The 17814-nt window shown below is 41.5% G+C and overlaps 1 long non-coding RNA gene across 1 annotated transcript in view; it reads left to right on the plus strand.

Annotated features, from left to right (window-relative positions):
* The window catches only part of LOC117980506 (uncharacterized), a 153640-nt gene extending 146805 nt beyond the window's left edge, over positions 1-6835 (plus strand). The window contains exons 8-9 of the long non-coding RNA XR_010112340.1: positions 2018-3494; positions 4220-6835. This is a non-coding gene — a long non-coding RNA (uncharacterized LOC117980506). The remainder of the gene's footprint in view (positions 1-2017; positions 3495-4219) is intronic.
* The last annotated feature ends 10979 nt before the right edge of the window (positions 6836-17814 follow it).

Raw genomic sequence — 17814 nt, forward strand, 5'->3', positions numbered from 1 at the left:
AGCAAGCTTTTAACATGGTGACATATCCCACTGAAACACATGCATGGACTCTATTTAGGGAAGTTTTGTGAACTTCACCTGGACTCTCCCAGTTGCTAATAATATTGTCAGCTCATAGTGAATCACCCAGTACTCTCTCTCCCCTTTCTTGGCCCTCCCTTGGTCCTCCCCTCCCTGCCTTTACACACTGGCTGCTTATTTGTGTGCTGGGCAGACAAAGTCAAAAAGGACAGACACAGTCCCTGCCTTTAAAAAGCGACAGGAAGAGAAAGGGAGCATTGCCACACTGAGGAAAGGAAGCATTGCCTCACCCACCATGGGGCCCACGCTGGGTGGGGAAAAGTTCAGGAGAGCTTCCTGGAAGAGGTGACATTGGAGTAGCCTTTGGAAGGTTGCGTTAATTCTATGAATAAAGCCAAGAAAGGGCATTTCTGGACAAGAGAATGGCATGGAAGTGCAAAGCACTAAGAGGAAGGAAAGGACAAAAGATTACAAACTGCCAAGAGCTGCATGAGCTATTTTGCCTATGGCAGCTCCACTGGGTGGGCATTCACCTACCGTTGCTTGGGATATGGGGTTTGGTTTTTGCGTGGTGACGTGTGCCAGAGATGAAAGGGGTTTCCAGGGTCTTTGCTCTTAGTCTCAGGTGAACTGCCTTGTATCAGTACTGTCCTCTCTTCATAAGCATTCCTTGGGCTGAAACAACCTTGGCTTCTGGTCTCAGGGGCCTTTTCTCCTGGTGCAAAAGCCCCAGGCTACCTGGTTACAGCATCAGGATTAGATTGGCTGGTTTTACTGCAGCAGTGCTTAAGTAAATCCGAATGTAGGAAAATCACTGTTTTAAAGCAATGTAGTTTGATCAGTTAGAACGACACTGATCTTTTCCTTGTATGAACTTAGAATCTGATCTGTAAGATTCTATTCATTTTATGCATCTTTTTCAGGGTCAGTGTTCACTCCTTCAACAGCTCATGAGCATTATAAAGAAAAATAAACTTCTTTTAGATGCTTTAACACAGTTTCCCAAATTGCAACATAAGAATCACTTGGGATGCTTGTTATTTAGATAGATGACTGGGGCTTTCCCCTGGGAATTCTGATTTAATAGGTCTGGGGGTGGGCTCTGGGAACTTTTATTTATTTTTTAATAAGTACGCTAGGCAGTTCTTATTGTCAGGCTAGTTTGGAAAACACAGTGCACTTAGCCCCGTGTTTTACTGGATATTAGGCAATAAACAAATACGTCTACTTACACCAGGCAAAGTATGCATGATGACATTGATGATGTACATTTCGCAGGTCAGGAAACTAAAGCTCAAAGGCAAGTGACTCACATAAGAGCACACTACTGGTAACAAAATGACCTGTCATCAAATCCAGAGCCTCTGGGTTCTGTTACATTACAGTCCAAATGATGGACGTTAAAATTGTAAGATCTGATTAAGGTTTATGTCAGGACTTGTAAAATTAACTTTTTTAAATTGGGCTTTATTTTAGGTCGTACTAGTTCAGTTATACATGGCTTTTAATGTAGCGATTTTATGGGGGAAAAGTTGTTTAGAGCAAGCCAAGCTAAATTTAGTTTGTTGCCATTTGAATTTATTAATTCAGAGATAGCTAACTCAGTTAAAATAGTTTTCTTTTCAAAGAAGGCTATATATTGTTTAAAAAGTTAAGAGACCTAAGCTATGTAAATGTGTTTGTTTCTTTTCAAAATAAAGCAAACCAAAAGTAAATAAGTAAAACAAATCAACTCACAAAAGTATATACTAGAGAATTATTTATGTCATTCAAATTAGTTTCTGTCCATAGTTATTTTCTACAAACCCATTCTTTCTGATATTTGCTAATTAATACCAAATATTTAATTTACCTTAATTCATGATTTCTTCAGAACCAAATTGAAATTTGCCTTGGAGTTATTTATCAGAAAACAATTTGCTTAGCATATTGGTAGCATAAAAACCTTCAAAAAAGATGTATAGATATATATATATATTTTCGATTTCTTCTGTAGAAACAGAAACATCATTGGCCAGTTGCATGGAAAGTCAAAACACTGAGACAATGGGGACTGCAGCAGAGAAAGAGTTTAATAATCTTAAGACAGCTGAGCAGAGAGATGGGAGGAAACCTCAAATCCACTTCTCCAAGGTATTCGGGGCTAGGGATTTTAAGGAGTTTGGAATGGACCAAGGTGTGGGGATTGTTGACTGGTCAAAGAGAGCAGGGTGAAGTCATGGGATGAGGGGATGAAGAAACTGCCTTCTCATGCCGATTTGGTTCCTCATGGGGATTTTCACTCTGGTTGGCATCAGCAATTCCCAGTGGAATTCAGGGTCTGAAGAACATCTTAAGTAAGTCTGAAGCAAAAGCCTTATGATTCCAATGTCAGACACGATTCCTATATAGGAACAATGAGGATGTAAATGGTCAGCATTGAGTGACCTTTAGCTACAACGAAGTGGACCAAAGTGCAGCCCGATGATGGTTAATTATATTTCTGTCCAGAACCCAGTACGTAATTCTAGTTAACCCTGTGAGAACAATTTCACAAATAGTTGATTACAAATTGCTCTTTAGTGAAGACCCTGCAGAGCCTCTGCTTAGCAGCTGATGCTACGTACTTAAATATATTAAAATGACTTTTACAGTAAAGAAAGTAATTATTTAACATATTACATGACACTTTATGATGTATTCACTGTGACTTATTATATGTATTTCTTGCTGATTAATTCAATATAGAATAGTTTCACTAAGCTCTCCAGTAACAGAGATCGCTTCCTAAACATGCAGCATGTTTCAGTCATGTGTGAAGCAGCTTTGGCTTTTTTAGATTAATTAGGGAAAGATGTGATTACAATAGTCATATTTGTAGCTGCATTTATATATGTACATAAATGCATTTACTCAGTTATTAACCCAATAAGCAGTTATTTAGTAGATTCTTTGCTAGGCCCTTGGGAGACAGAGAGAAGCAAGTTGCTGACCTTACATTCCAGGAGCTCAAAGTCTTCTAGCAGAGCCAGACAGGAACCCCACAATCACTCCACAGTGGGAAACCTCTGTGATACATATGCCCAGGATGCTCTCAGATCAGAGGGAAAAGTCGCTCACTCAGCTCAGAAGAGTTCAAGAAGGCTTTCAGGGGAAATTATGCTTTGACAAGTAAATCAAATGTTTACTAAAAATAGAAACTTCAAAAATTATTATTCATGATGTTTTCATAATTCTCTAGTTTGAAGACACAATACTGGATTGGTGGCACAATATTCATTTGGATGTGAGGCACTGGTCTGGTTGAAAAGTCAGTTGAATTTTATTATATTTTGTATTTTTTGTCCTTCTTAGAATTATTTAAATTTTTAATTAGTTTTTTTATAGCTGTTTTAACTTTACAGCAAAATTTAGTGAAAGTATGGAGAGTTCCCATAAAAAAACAGGGAAATATCTGAACAGCAGCTTCACCAAAGAAGATACACAAATGACAAGTAAGTATAGGAAAAGATGATCTACTTCATATGCCATTAGGGAATTTTAATTTAAAACAACAAGAGATACACCTACACAGCTATTATAAGGTCCAAAACACTGACAATATCAAATGTTGGCAAGGATGTGGAGCAACGGGAACTCTCATTTATGGCCCATGGGAATGCAAAATGGTACAACCACTTTGCAAAATAGTTTAGTGGTTTCTAACAAAACTGAAAGTACCCCGACTATATGATCCAGCAATCATGCTCCTTGTCATTTACCCAAATGAGTTGAAAACTTGTGTCCATGCAAAAACCCACATGTGGATGTTTATAGCTGCCCTTTATGCATAATTTTCCAAATTTGGAAGCAGTCAATATGTCCTCCAGCAGGTGAACAGATTAATAAACTGTGGCACCACCAGACAATGGAATATCATTCAGCACTAAAATCAAAATTAACTATCATGTCATGAAAAGATATGGAGGAATCAGCACATTGCTAAGTGAAATAACCCAATCTGAAAAGGCTCCAAACTGTATGATTTCAACTATGTGACATTCTGGAAAAGGCAAAACTATGGGGAGAGTAAAAAGATTGGTAGTTTGCTCAGGACTGGGGAGGGAGGAGAAAGGAGGGCTGAATAGGATTACAGATTTTCAGGGCAGTGAAACTGATCTGTATGATAGTATTAATATAATTGTGGATACATTCATTATATACTTGTCTAAACCCATAGAATGCACAACACCAACAGTGACATCTAATGTACTTTGGGTAACAATGATGTGTCAATGTTGGCTTATGGATTGCGACAAATGCACCACTCTGGAAGATGTTTTATTGACATGCCATGTTGCCCAGGCAGGTAGGTCGAGTCTACGGGAGAAGGTAAGTGGCCGCCATGGGAAGATTCTAGTCTGCTCAACACATGGGCCAACTCCCCAACCCATATGACATGTTTTACTGGCATTTCTTTTGAAATTTATTACAGTTACTGCATAACTCAAATTTTTATTTTTCCTTTTTGTAAGCCATTGTTGGTTCTTACGGTGGCATATTGGTTTTATATACTTTAGAAGTCCCAGGGTTATTTAAGAATCACTGTCCTTGATTGTAGGTATTGGTAAAAGCACAATTATGTATTCTAATTAGTTACTCTTGATAGTTACTCCTACTAATGAGAGCTTCTCATTTATCTCAGAATTTCCAAAGTCAAAGTCCTGATTTTTAGTGTCTACCCTCCCAGTGTTTACATGTTTTAAATATAGGATAACTTGGTGATTTGGGACTATTTTCTGTGGCAATTTATTTCAGCTCTGTAAGAAATGAATTTTTGATCATTGATAAGAACTAAAATCTAGTCAAACAGTTCTGCTAGTAATCAGTTGGACTTAAATACAAACTGACAAAAAGAATAGGCAAATTCCGGTCTAATCTCTCTGAGCACCATACCGTGGTATGTGCTCTCTTCTTCTTTTAACTTAAAAGATATAGCCCCAAGCAGTTGAGAATGCTATCTAGTTTTGTTGCTTTGCAGGACACCTAGGTACAGTGTCCCGTGTGGTGTTCTCAGAGGTGTTTGAAGCAGAGGAACTCCATCTTGAGTAGCAGCTGTGTAAAATGAGGCCGAGAGGCACTGGGCTGCCTTCTTAGGAGGTCGGGCATTCTTAGTCACAGGATGAGATAGGAGGTCGGCACAAGATACAGGTCACAAAGACCTTGCTGATACAGCAAGTTGCAGTACAGAAGCCGGCCAAAACCCACCAAAACCAAGGTGGCGACCACAGTAACCTCTGGTTGTCCTCATTGCTCATTGTATGTTAATTATAATGCGTTAGCACGCTGTTAGTAAAAGACACTCCCAGCAGCACCATGACAGTTCGCAAATGTCATGGCAACGTCAGGAAGTTACCCTATATGGTCTAAAAAAAAAGGAGGAACTCTCAGTTCTGGGAATTGCCCACCCCTTTCCTGGAAAACTCATGAATAATCCACACCTTGTTTAGTGTATAATCTAGAAGTAACGATCAGTATAAGCAGCTGAGCAGACCATCCCACTCCTCTGCCTATGGAGTAGCCATCCTTTATTCCTTTATTCTCTTAATAAACTTGCTTTCACTTTATGGATTCGCCTCAAATTCTTTCTTGCGTGAGATCCAAGAATCCTCTCTTGGGGTCTGAATTGGGATCCCTTTCCTGTCTCAGTGTGATATTTTGCTGGGGATGCACCTTTACCGGTGGAGGTAAAGTGAAGGGTCCCCCCTCCTGGGTGTCCTGCTTACAAGCTTCACATGCAAGTCTGGGGTTTTACATTCGGGAACACATGCTGAGTCATAGAATAAGCCCCTCCACTAAATTTTTCTCGCTGCCACTGACCTCTAAGCCACGCAGGAAATCCCTTTGTAAGCAAATTCCCATCCTCAGCCCTTTGGCTGTTTAGTCTGTGCAGGGCTAGGCCTAGCTTACTTGCTCCTTTGATTGGCAAGCCCCATACTAGAAACAACAAATGGACAGAGTCGCTCTCACCAGAAGCTCCTCGCTCTCACCAGAAGCTCCCCGCCCTCCGGCCTCCCGATCTGAAGACTCTTTCAGCTTTATTTGGACTGGAACTTGATGAGAGGTTCACTAGGCAGGAAACATGCCCCTCCTCCCAAAAATGCCACTGACAGGGACAGAGTTTCTCACAGACTTGGCGGCGAGCTGCAGGGACCTGAGCTACTCCACGGCTTGGGAATTTTAACTCTTGTCAAAGAAGGAAATAGCCTAAAACCATTTGTTTTCACTGAAGATGCAGCTAATTGTTTGATTAAAAAGTATGGTTCTAATGGGATGTGAAATCAGTGAGTCAGATGAGCAGAAACTACATGATTCCAGCATATAAACTCCAGAATAAGCAAATCCATAGGGTTAGGGAGCATGTGAGTGGTTGCTGAAAGACTAGGGGGAGGTGAAATGGGAGTAAGTGTTCCTGGGCCCGGGTTGGTTTGGGGGGTGATAAAAATGTTCTGAAATTAGATTGTGGTGATGGTTGCACAGCTTCGTGAATATACTAAACACCTCTGAAATCGTACATTTTATAAAGGTGAATTTTATGATATGTGTTTATATCTCAATTTTATAGAAACCTGTATGAAGGGAATGAAAAATTGTTTTAACAGTGCCCACAGGCCACAGACTGGGAGAAAATATCTACAAAAGACATATGTGCTAAAGAGCTGGTATCCAAAATACACAAATAACTCTTAAAACTCAATGAAAAGAAGCAAAACAACCCAAAGAGATGTGAAAAAACACATCATATGTATATATATGTATATATATACACACACCGCCCTATATATATACACGTATATATATATAGATGGCATATATATACATATATAGATACCTATATATATAGATAGATACCTATATATATTATATATAGATAGATACATATATATATATATATATATATATATACAGATGGCAAGTATGCATATGAAAAGATAGTCAACATCATATGTCATTAGGGAATTGCAAATTAAAACAACAATGAGTTAGAATGAACTCTCATTGCTGGCGGGAATTTACAGTAAGTAAATGGTCTTACCCCATGTGTTAGATTAGTCCACTTGAGCGGCCATAAAAATGTACCACAGGTTAAGTGGCTTAAACAACAGAAACTTAGGTTCTCACAAGTTCTGGAGGCTGGAAGTCCAAGATGGTGGTGTCAGCAGGGCTGGTTCCCGGTGAGGCCTCTGTCCTCAGCTTGCAGACGGTGCCTTCTTGCTGTGTCCTCATGTGGCCTTTCCTCTGTGTGTGCCTGGGTGGGTGGGGGTCTGGGGGTGGGGGATAGTAGGTGTTTCTTCTTATTTGTATAGACACCAATCCCATGGGCTTAGGGCCTCACTCTAATGACCTCATTTAACCTTACTTCCTTAAAGGCCCTATCTCCAAATACAGTCACATTAGGGGTTACGACTTCAACAGATGAATTGGGCAGGGAGCAGGGACCCAATTCAGTTCATAACATATGATTCAGCATCACACTCCTTGGGATTTCAAATGAGTTGAAAACCTACATCCACACAAAAACCTGCACATAGAGCAGGTTTATTCATAATTGCCACCCAACGTATCCTTCAATAGGTGAATGGAGTGGTAAGGATGTAATTTTATGAACATGGTGGTTTAAATATTTCTGTTCTTAGACAAATGTCTAATTAAATGACATGATATATGACATTAGCTCTCTTCACTTAGCATTTTGCCAATTAAGAAAAAAGACAGGAAGATTTAAATTTCTAATGCCAAGTGTATACCTATTAAATATAATATGAGACAATGAGAAACTCACGTGATTTTTTTAAGGCGAAGCACCAACTTCTAGCTCTGGCCCCACTCCCTCAAGCTTCAGGTGTGTGCCCCCTCTTGTCTGCACTGAGAGGTATTTCCAGGGAAAATGGCAAAGTCTCATCTGACAGCCCTGTGCCTGGCTCAGGCCTGCAGTTCCTTTGGGAAAGTACCTGTGGTTGTGTTAGCAGCAAAGGATATCTTGATAAATCTTTATTTCTCAAACTCTCTATTTTAACCTACCTCTACCCTTATTCTGGCCTAGTCTCCAAATTTTACTTTATTTGTCTTGTATTTCTAGAGGGATGAGGCCACAAAATGAAAATACTGAAAATCTCATGAGCTCTGAGTACCTCCTAGAGGCTGAATAACCATCACCCTATGTTTGGATGCGTTATTATTTTCTTCTTGGCTAAAGATGCTACTGTAATGAATAAAATACACACAACTTTAATACTGCTGTCATTTGCTTAATCATCAGTTAGTAAAAGGACACCATCATGTTGAGCCCACACATTTCTTGAGGTAAAAAGGTTTAGAAAGTTCTAGAATGAGGTATTTCATATATAACACAGCATTACATACATCCAGAACACTTTAGGTGATGTAAATTAGTTATGTCCACTTCAGTAACAAGTTATAGAAAATCCTGGCCAGAAATGGATTCAGTGAGAGAGAGAGAGAGGAAAATAAGCATTTATAGGCAGAAGGAGCTGAGATAGACAGTCCTGACTTTAAATGAGGTGTAATCCAGCATCTCAGAAGCTGTCATTTTGGCTGCTCTGTCTCCTCAATTGACTTCCCTCTTAGGTCCACTCATGGCTGCCCAGCAGCCAGGAGTCTCAAAGTCTTGCCCCAGAGTTCTGGAGGAAATGAGAGGAATCTTCACAGAAGCTCCTGCACAAGTCCTCTCTCTCACCAGCCTAAATTTAGCCTCTGCAAATAAGTCAAGGGTATGTCCCATTGCAGCCCGGGGCTGGTTACAGCTTATTAGGACCCACCAATGACAAATGGCTGAGATTGGAAAGGAGTGCTGTTGGTCAGAGTAAGAGGGAGGATGCAGGGAAACACCCCCAGACATCCGCCCCATGTGGTCCTATCATGCTGGCTCATTCAGCATTTTGCAGATGACACTGTGGTTTCACATGTGATTTTACAAAGCAATCAATGGACAAATATTTATCAGCATTCTTTTTGCATGGTGTATCCATCTCATTTTGGGTTAAACAGTTGTGTCTGCTCAGAAGGTCCAAATAATCTGGTTGGATAGATAAGACAAAATAATGAGTGAAAGAACAATTTTATTAAGAGTAACATTAAGTAATGATAAGATATCGTCATAAGTTGCCTGAAACAATTAGGAGGCTGACATTAATTCATTGTATTAGCTATCTATTGCCACATAACAGATTACTGCTGTCTTAAATTTAGCAGTTTTAAACAACAAACATTTGTTATCTCCCAGTTTCATGGGTCAGGAAGTTGGGAGCATCTCAGTGGGTGGTTCTGGCTCAAGTCTCTCATACAGTTGCTGTCAAGCCATTGGCCAAGGCTGCAGTGACATCTGAAGACCCAACTGGGCTTCTCAGTTCAGTCACGTGCTTGCTGGCAGGACCTTGGATTCTTGCTGGCTGCTGGCTGGAGATTTCAGTTCCTCACCATGTGGGTCTCTCCCAGCAGATCAGCAGGCTTACCTCCAAACAAGTGGGGAGGGAAAGAGAGAAAGAGAATCCAATACAGAAGTCACAGTCTTTTCTAATTACATAATCTTAGAAATGACATAGCATCTCTTCTGCTGTGTGTTATTGGTCACCACCTTTAGCACAACGTGGAAGGAAACCACCCGGCGAGAATATCAGGGGCCGAGGATCATTGGGATTCATCTCGGAGGCTGCCAACTATATCCCTGTTTGATGTTCTTAGCACAAGGTGAAAACCTTTAACAACTATTGCTTTTGTTATATGGGAGAATCCATTCACCCATCTAATAACTTGTGGCAACATACCATTGCTATCATGTGGCTGTTGTACCATATGAAATCCTACACAAGGTGATCTGTGGCTCCTCCCAACTCAGGAAGGAAGGCTCTATTGCCCTTTTGTATCCAGTTTAAAATAACACCAGGACAGATTGCATGGGGGGCTTTCCTGGTATAGGTAGGAGAGGTCTACTGAGCCGGCACCTTGAGCACTCTTCATGTTTATTTGAGACTGAAAGAGAGATGAACCTGGCTCTAGGAGGGCAGCAGCGGCCAGAGGTTGAGAGACTCGAAGTATCCAGATGGAAGCGGAGGTGGAAATCTGCAGAGACGTCAGGAAACACACCTGTTAGCCACAGGGGCCAGGAGAGGATCTGGGACTGCGGTGCAGAGTGGTAAGTCTGGAGGTCTCGGGAGTATCCCCACAAGGCCAGGCAGGGAAGGGCATTCTTTCTCAGTGCCAGACATGTGATACTGCCTCTGGGAATGTTAGTTGGATGTCTGTCTATTCTACTCTGTAAGGCTTCATCTTTTGCTAAATAAGGTGGATTAACTCTTGGATATTGACATAAGGTGTATTTACCCCATGCAGAGTTGCTTTCCATTTTCAAACGTGGTTGTTGCTACTTGTTATCTGGTCACACCTTTGCTGAAGAAGTCTTTCAGGAGAAGAAAGTGAGAGTAAGAGATTAAAAGAATACCAGTCAGTGTTAGCCACTAAGAAGTCCTATTGCATAGGGTCAGGAGGGAGTGAATGAATGCAGAGAACTTTCAACATTATGCCCGCCACTTAGAAACGCGAATGCGTGGTTAGTGCAGGCACCATTCCCCACATGAAGCCCCACAGGGCTCATGACAGTCTTGCTCTGGTTTTGAGACATCACATGGTATAGAAAGCAGGTCCAAGCAAGAGACTGGTTCCCTGGCTGAAGTGTCTGTTCTTGACTCACATAATCTTTGAGGATCGAGCTCCTGTGGGCGGCATATCAGGGCGGCTCTCCTCTGGGCTGCTCGGCAACTTGATCTTCAGCTACTGGCGTCCATTGCACCTGCTTTCCCCGGAACCCACAATAGTTTGCTTCTCTCCCTCTCCCCATTGTGAGAATACTCCAAGTCTTTGGGCTGCCCACAGACCGATGCCTGGCACTGTGTACTCTCGAACGACGGACACCTTCAGCATTCCTCAGAAACCATGCAGTGGAGACAGTGGGACTGGGCATATTTTAGAAGGCCTTACTGAGTATCTACAAAAACCACCTATAAAAAAGACTTAAGTCATCATAAGCCAATAAGATGTGTAGAAACCTTATGGCTATGTTTGCATGTTGATATAACATTCTAATTAAGTATATCTATTATGTGATTGTGAGTTTACCAAATGTATTACATGAAAAATATTAATTTGTGGGTCACACCAGCCTCGAGTCCTTTGAAGTCCATTTATATAGAAATGTGGGGACTCCACTGGAAGTGGGAGAGGAAACATAGTCTTACGAAGTGACAAGCCCAACCCCCAGCTCACCAATAATGGATACAGGGTGACTGATACTTAAGAATGCTTTTAGATGTACATGTCTTTTCCACAGTTTCAATGTGGCCCACCTATAAAATTCATAAATAAGGAAAACATCTTTAAAAAGTTAAGTGTGGATAGAATCCAGCTATTAGAAGCAAGCTCGCTCTGTGTGTCTCCGTTTTCTAAGTACTCAGGCTCAGAATGGGTCTGTGCTATATTCCTGTTCCCTGAGCTTTGCTGATTACAAACAGATTCCCTTCTCTATCACCACGTTTTATGGACTGATGCCGCCATGCTTCCCTGGAAGACAAAAAGGAGAAGAAAAATCTCTTCTATGCACTTCACATGTATGGATGTATATTGAGTTAGGCTAAAATGTAAATAGAGTTTCACTGAGAGAGAAAAGAAGCATTAATTTTATTCCAACATTTATGACTATATGACATATGGACCCCTCTTTTTGCCGTTGTTGCTTCTCCTGTTCATAATAGCAAGGTACTGACTTAAGGTATTTGGCCAACTTCCTAGAAGCTCTTTCTAAGTAGAAACGAGGAAGAGCCAGGTGCATGAATCAACAGCAGCTCTCCCATGTTGATCAAACAAGGCTGGCATTGCTGCAAAAATGAGAAAGCAGATCTGGGACAAACGCTGGGCTCTATTTCCTTGTATTGTATTTTGCTTTGGCAACTTGCAGGCTTAGTTATTAGAGCAGCAGATGTTTTTTAAGACTTACAGGGAAAAGAGCATATCAAATTCCATGCCCATGCCTGTCCCAAATGCACATGGCAAGAAGGGTTACTTGGAACTGAACACCCAGAGGGGCAGAGGACATATTCAGAGGTCCTTAACAGCACCAAGGGAATATCTTTTCAACAAAAAATGAATTTATTCTCAGAGCGGGTCAAACCTCCTTATTCCCAGGTTCATTTTGACCTTTAGCCGCAAGGATGCAATTGTTTCATTAAAAAACAAACAAACAAACAAACAAACAAACACTCCTGAGGTTTCCTACCCAGAAACCACAGCTCTAAGAGGGGCCCTGTGATCCTCCATCTGTTCTCTATGTACCTGGGGGGCTGGGAGGACCCATCGTCTCCGCCTGGCTTGGATTCTTGCATCGCCCGAGCATTTGCCTTGAGCATAGCGGATACTCCACATGTACCTGGGCTCTCCTGATTCCTTAAGGATACTCCAGGTTTAAAGAATTCTGAGATTCCCCAGTGTTGTGATTCTTACAGTTTCTTTCTAATTTGGTCTTGAGGTCTCTCTCTTGAGAGTGGCCGTAAGCCAAGACAGCCATTTTTAGGAGAACCCTGATGTGGGAATTGCACGTGTGGGTCTGGTGAGACACAATGAGAAAGTGAAAACAGAATGCATGAAACAGACAAAATTTATTACTCACAGGTACAGAGAGGTGAGTGGTGCCAGCAGGAGGCCAACGGGAAGTTTGCAGGTGGCAGGGAGCTCAAGTGATGGGTGGTGGGTGAGAGAGAGAAGGAGAGAGAGAGTGAGGGCCTGTGGGACTAAGCCGTGGGCGTGATCCCTCGGGCCTTCCTGTGGGGGTTGTGGATTGCACATGCAAGGGGAAGGGCTTATTTACATGACTCGGGCTGACCATTATGTTTTATCATGGTCAGCAGCTGTGGGCTTTGCAGAGTTTTGGGTCAGTGGGATGAGGAACAAACAGGTTTTATCTCAAACAATCACACGGAGAGGAAAAGTTTTAACTAGGCCAAAGGTGACCGGGTACAACTGGGTTTCAAACAACTTACATCGGGCCTAGAAAGTAATGGTATTAGACAAGTGCATTACACTCTGTGTCCTTTGATTTAAGCTCTGCTTCGGTGGATGGTATTTTTCAGGAGAGGAGGTAGACCACATGGCAGGAAGAGGGTGACATTAAATAGATGTGAATAGTACAGTAGAAGGTCTCAGGGGATTTGGGACGTGAAAAACTGGTGAGCCACTGCATTCAAGCTGCAGTTGATCAAGATGGTGCTGTGCTGGCTTCTGTTCTTCGTATTTAAGATTTCGTTCTTAATTAATAGCCTACCTTTCAAAAAAAGTCCAGGACCAGACAGATTCACAGCCAAATTCTACCAGAGGTACAAAGAGGAAATGGTACCATTCCTTCTGAAACTATTCCAAACAATAGAAAAAGAGGGAATCCTCCCTGACTCATTTTACGAGGCCAGCATCATCCTGATACCAAAACCTGGCAGAGACACCACACACACACACACACAAACACACACACACACACACACATACACACAAACCCAGAAAATTTCAGGCCAATATCCTTGATGAACATCATGCGAAAATCCTCAATAAAATACAGGCAAACCAAATCCAGCAGCACATCAAAAAGCTTATCCACCACAATCAAGTCAGCTTCATCTTTAGGATGTAAGGCTGGTTCAACATATGCAAATCAATAAACATAATCCATCACATAAACAGAACCAATGACAAAAACCACATGATTATCTCAATAGATGCAGGAAACGCCTTCGACAAAATTCAACAGCCCTTCAGGCTAAAAACTCTTAATAAACTAGGCATTGATGGAACATATCTCAAAATAATAAGAGCTATTTATGACAAACCCACAGCCAATATCGTACTGAATGGGCAAAAACTGGAAACATTCCCTTTGAAAACCGGCAGAAGACAAGGATGCCCTCTCTCACCACTCGTATTCAACATAGTGTTGGAAGTTCTGGCCAGGGCAATCAGGCAAGAGAAAGAAATAAAGGGTATTCAAGTAGGAAAAGAGGAAGTCAAATTGTCTCTGTTGCAGATGACATGATTGTATATCTAGAAAACCCTATCATCTCAGCCCAAAATCTCCTTATGCTGATAAGCAACTTCAGCAAAGTCTCAGGATACAAAAGCAATGTGCAAAAATCACAAGCATTCTTATACACCAATAACAGACAAACAGAGAGCCAAATCATGAGTGAACTCCCATTCACAATTGCTACAAAGAGGATAAAATACCTAGGAATACAACTTACAAGGGATGTGAAGGGCCTCTTCAAGGAGAACTACAAACCACTGTTCAAGGAAATAAGAGAGGACACAAACAAATGGAAAAATATTCCATGCTCATGGATAGGAAGAATCAGTATCGTCAAAATAGCCATACTGCCCAAAGTAATTTGTAGATTCAATACTATCCCAATCAAGCTACCATTGACTTTCTTCACAGAATTGGAAAACACTACTTTAAATTTCATATGGAACCAAAAAAGAGCTCACATAGCCAAGACAATCCTAAGCAAAAAGAACAAAGCTGGAGGGATCATGCTACCTGACTTTAAACTATACTACAAGGCTACAGTAACCAAAACAGCATGGTACTATTACCAAAACACCAAAATAGATATATAGACCAATGGAACACAACAGAGGCCTCAGGAATAATGCCACACATCTACAACCATCTGATCTTTGACAAACCTGACAAAAACAAGCAATGGGGAAAGGATTCCCTATTTAATAAATGGTGCTGGGAAAACTGGCTAGCCATATGCAGAAAGCTGAAACTGGTTCCCTTCCTTACACTTTATACAAAAATTAACTCAAGATGGATTAAAGACTTAAATGTAAGGCCTAAAACCATAAAAACCTTAGAAGAAAACCTAGGCAATATCATTCAGGACATAGGCATGGGCAAAGACTTCATGACTAAAACACAAAAAACAATTGCAACAAAAGCCAAAACTGACAAGTGGGATCTAATTAAACTAAAGAGCTTCTGCACAGCAAAAGAAACTATCATCAGAGTGACAGGCAATTTACAGAATGGGAGAAAATGTTTGTAATCTATCCATCTGACAAAGGGCTAATATCCAGAATCTACAAGGAACTTAAACTTATTTACAAGAAAAAAACAAACAACCCCATCAAAAAGTGGGCAAAAGATATAAACAGACTTCTCAAAAGAAGACATTTATGCAGCCAACAAACATATGAAAAAAGGCTCATCATGACTGGTCATTAAAGAAATGCAAATCAAAACCACAATGAGATACCATCTCATGCCAGTTAGAATGGCAATCATTTAAAAAGTCAGGGAACAACAGATACTGGAAAGGATGTGGAGAAATAGGAATGCTTTTACACTGTTAGTGGGAGTGTAAATTAGTTCAACCATTGTGGAAGACAGTATGGTGATTCCTCAAGGATCTAGAACTAGAAATACTATTTGACCCAGCAATCCCAATACTGGGTATATACCCAAAGGATTATAAATCATTCTACTATAAAGACACATGCACACAGCACACATATGTTTATTGTGGCACTGTTCACAATAGCAAAGACTTGGAACCAACCCAAATGCCCATAAATGATAGACTGGATAATGAAAATGTGGCACATATACACCATGGAATACTATGCACCCATTAAAAAGGATGACATCATGTCTTTGCAGGGACATGGATGACGCTGGAAACCATCATTCTCAGCAAACTAACAGAAGAACAGAAAACCAGACACTGCATGTTTTCACTCATAAGTAGGAGTTGAACAACGAGAACACATGGACACAGGTAGGGGAACATCACACACTGGGGCCTGTCAGGAGGTGGGGGCGTAGGGGAGGGATAGCATTAGGAGAAATACCTAATGCAGATGATGAGTTGATGCGTCCAGCAAACCACCATGGCACGTGTATACCTATGTAACTATCCTGCACGTTCTGCACATGTACCCCAGAACTTAAAGTATAATAAAAAAAAAATTTCATTTTTATCTCCCATCACCAATGTACTGTTACAGTATGATACTATTACTGACTGTGCCCCATAAGGATGACACTCCCACATCTTTGATTGTTTCTGATTTTGGTGGTGTATTGGCCTGAGTTGTGTTCTCCCAGAATTCAGCCTTAACCCTCAATATCTTAGAGTATGACTATTTGGAGATAGGCCTTTAAAGAGGTAATTTATTTAAAATGAAGCTGTTGGGGTGGACCTATCTAACTGGTATCCTCATAAGCAGAGGAGATTAGGACATGTAGAGATACCAGAGATACACAGAAGAAGGACCATGTGAGAATGCAGGGAGATGGCCCCGTCTGCAGGCTAAGCCGAGGCCAGCAAAACTGACCCTGCAGATGCCTTGAGCTTAGACTTCCAACCACCAGAACTGTGAGAAAATACATTTCTGTAGTTTGCAGCAGCCAGTCTGTGGTATTTTGTTATGGCGAGCCTGGCAAATGAATACAAGTGGCTTTTCTCATTTTTGCAGTAATTGCCAAAATGGCTGCAAATTACTCCCCTCCTTGCAGCTACACTCTTTTGCATTGTGACTTTGCAGCTCAGGGAGGAAGGATTATTCACTATCACTTGACTTTGTGGACTTATTCTAGCCAATAAAATGTGCCAGAAATGTCCAGGCTGGGCTTTGAGATGAGGCTTCCCTGGAGCCCACTCAGGCCCCCTGTGACCAATGCAGGCTGACTCTGCCAGTTTCAGCCAGCTGGTGGGCTTCAGGTACGTGAGTGAGCCTGGCCCAGAGCAGCAGCATGGCCTGGCCTAGTCCAGCCCAAGCTGCTAACCAAATGATTGCTGGAAATCACTAACTCTTGTTGGCTTATTCTGTAGCAAAACTAACTGGGCTGATTTCCCATTCAGAGGAGCAGGACAAAGCCAGGTCACGGCTTGTCAGTTTATACAACGTAGGTTTCCAGTAAGTGTGAGTATCCTCAACCCAAACCCTGCACCCCCAGGTCAGGAGGCCAAAGAAGTTGAACAGTGAACTAGTTAGGTTCTGTCTACTTAATTTAGAATAATTTTTCTCATAATTTGACCAACATGCGTGAGAGAAGTCCTCAACCTCTGCCAAATTAAGTGTATCCTATGACTCTCCATCTGAAAACATCCTTTCTGGGGCCAGGGAAGTTTCTTCCATCCCTGTCTTTTGGTGGCTGTGTTGAAGATGCAATGAGAAGATATTGGTCATCCTTTTCCTAGGTAAATTCTGCCATTTGCCCTCTGAATGCTATCTACCTTCAGAACACTATCACTTGCTCCTGTCCAACGAGAAAGAGCGAGCTTTGTGTCTTGCAGCAAATGCACGATTTGATGAGCATATCTTTGCTCTCACTTTCTGGTTGAGAGCTTCTGCTTTCTGATTTTGAGGCTAGATTTTAACCGCATCTGAGAAGGAGACTTCTTAACACAGGGCAGTTAGAGAAACGCAGCATGTCCTGTACCAGGAGAACATGTTAAGTGAGTTTACTTTTGAGAGACAGAAACTGGACCTAAGGCTGGCTTCAGTTCTTCTCCTTCCACAGAGCTCCCGGAATGTCCCAGAATGTTGAAGCCTGGGGGCTTTGCCCTTCTCAGTGCTCTGAGGAGGCATTTTCTAGTGTGTGCTCTCTGAAGGATCAGAAAGGTAAGCCACGTGGAGATCACCTGTGGCTGATGTGGTTCACGGGCTCCTGCCAGGGGCAGTCACTGGTTTTGTCTGCTGTAGATCTATCAT

The sequence above is a fragment of the Pan paniscus genome, chromosome 5 (genome assembly GCF_029289425.2).
Source record: "Pan paniscus chromosome 5, NHGRI_mPanPan1-v2.0_pri, whole genome shotgun sequence".
Taxonomy (NCBI): domain Eukaryota; kingdom Metazoa; phylum Chordata; class Mammalia; order Primates; family Hominidae; genus Pan; species Pan paniscus.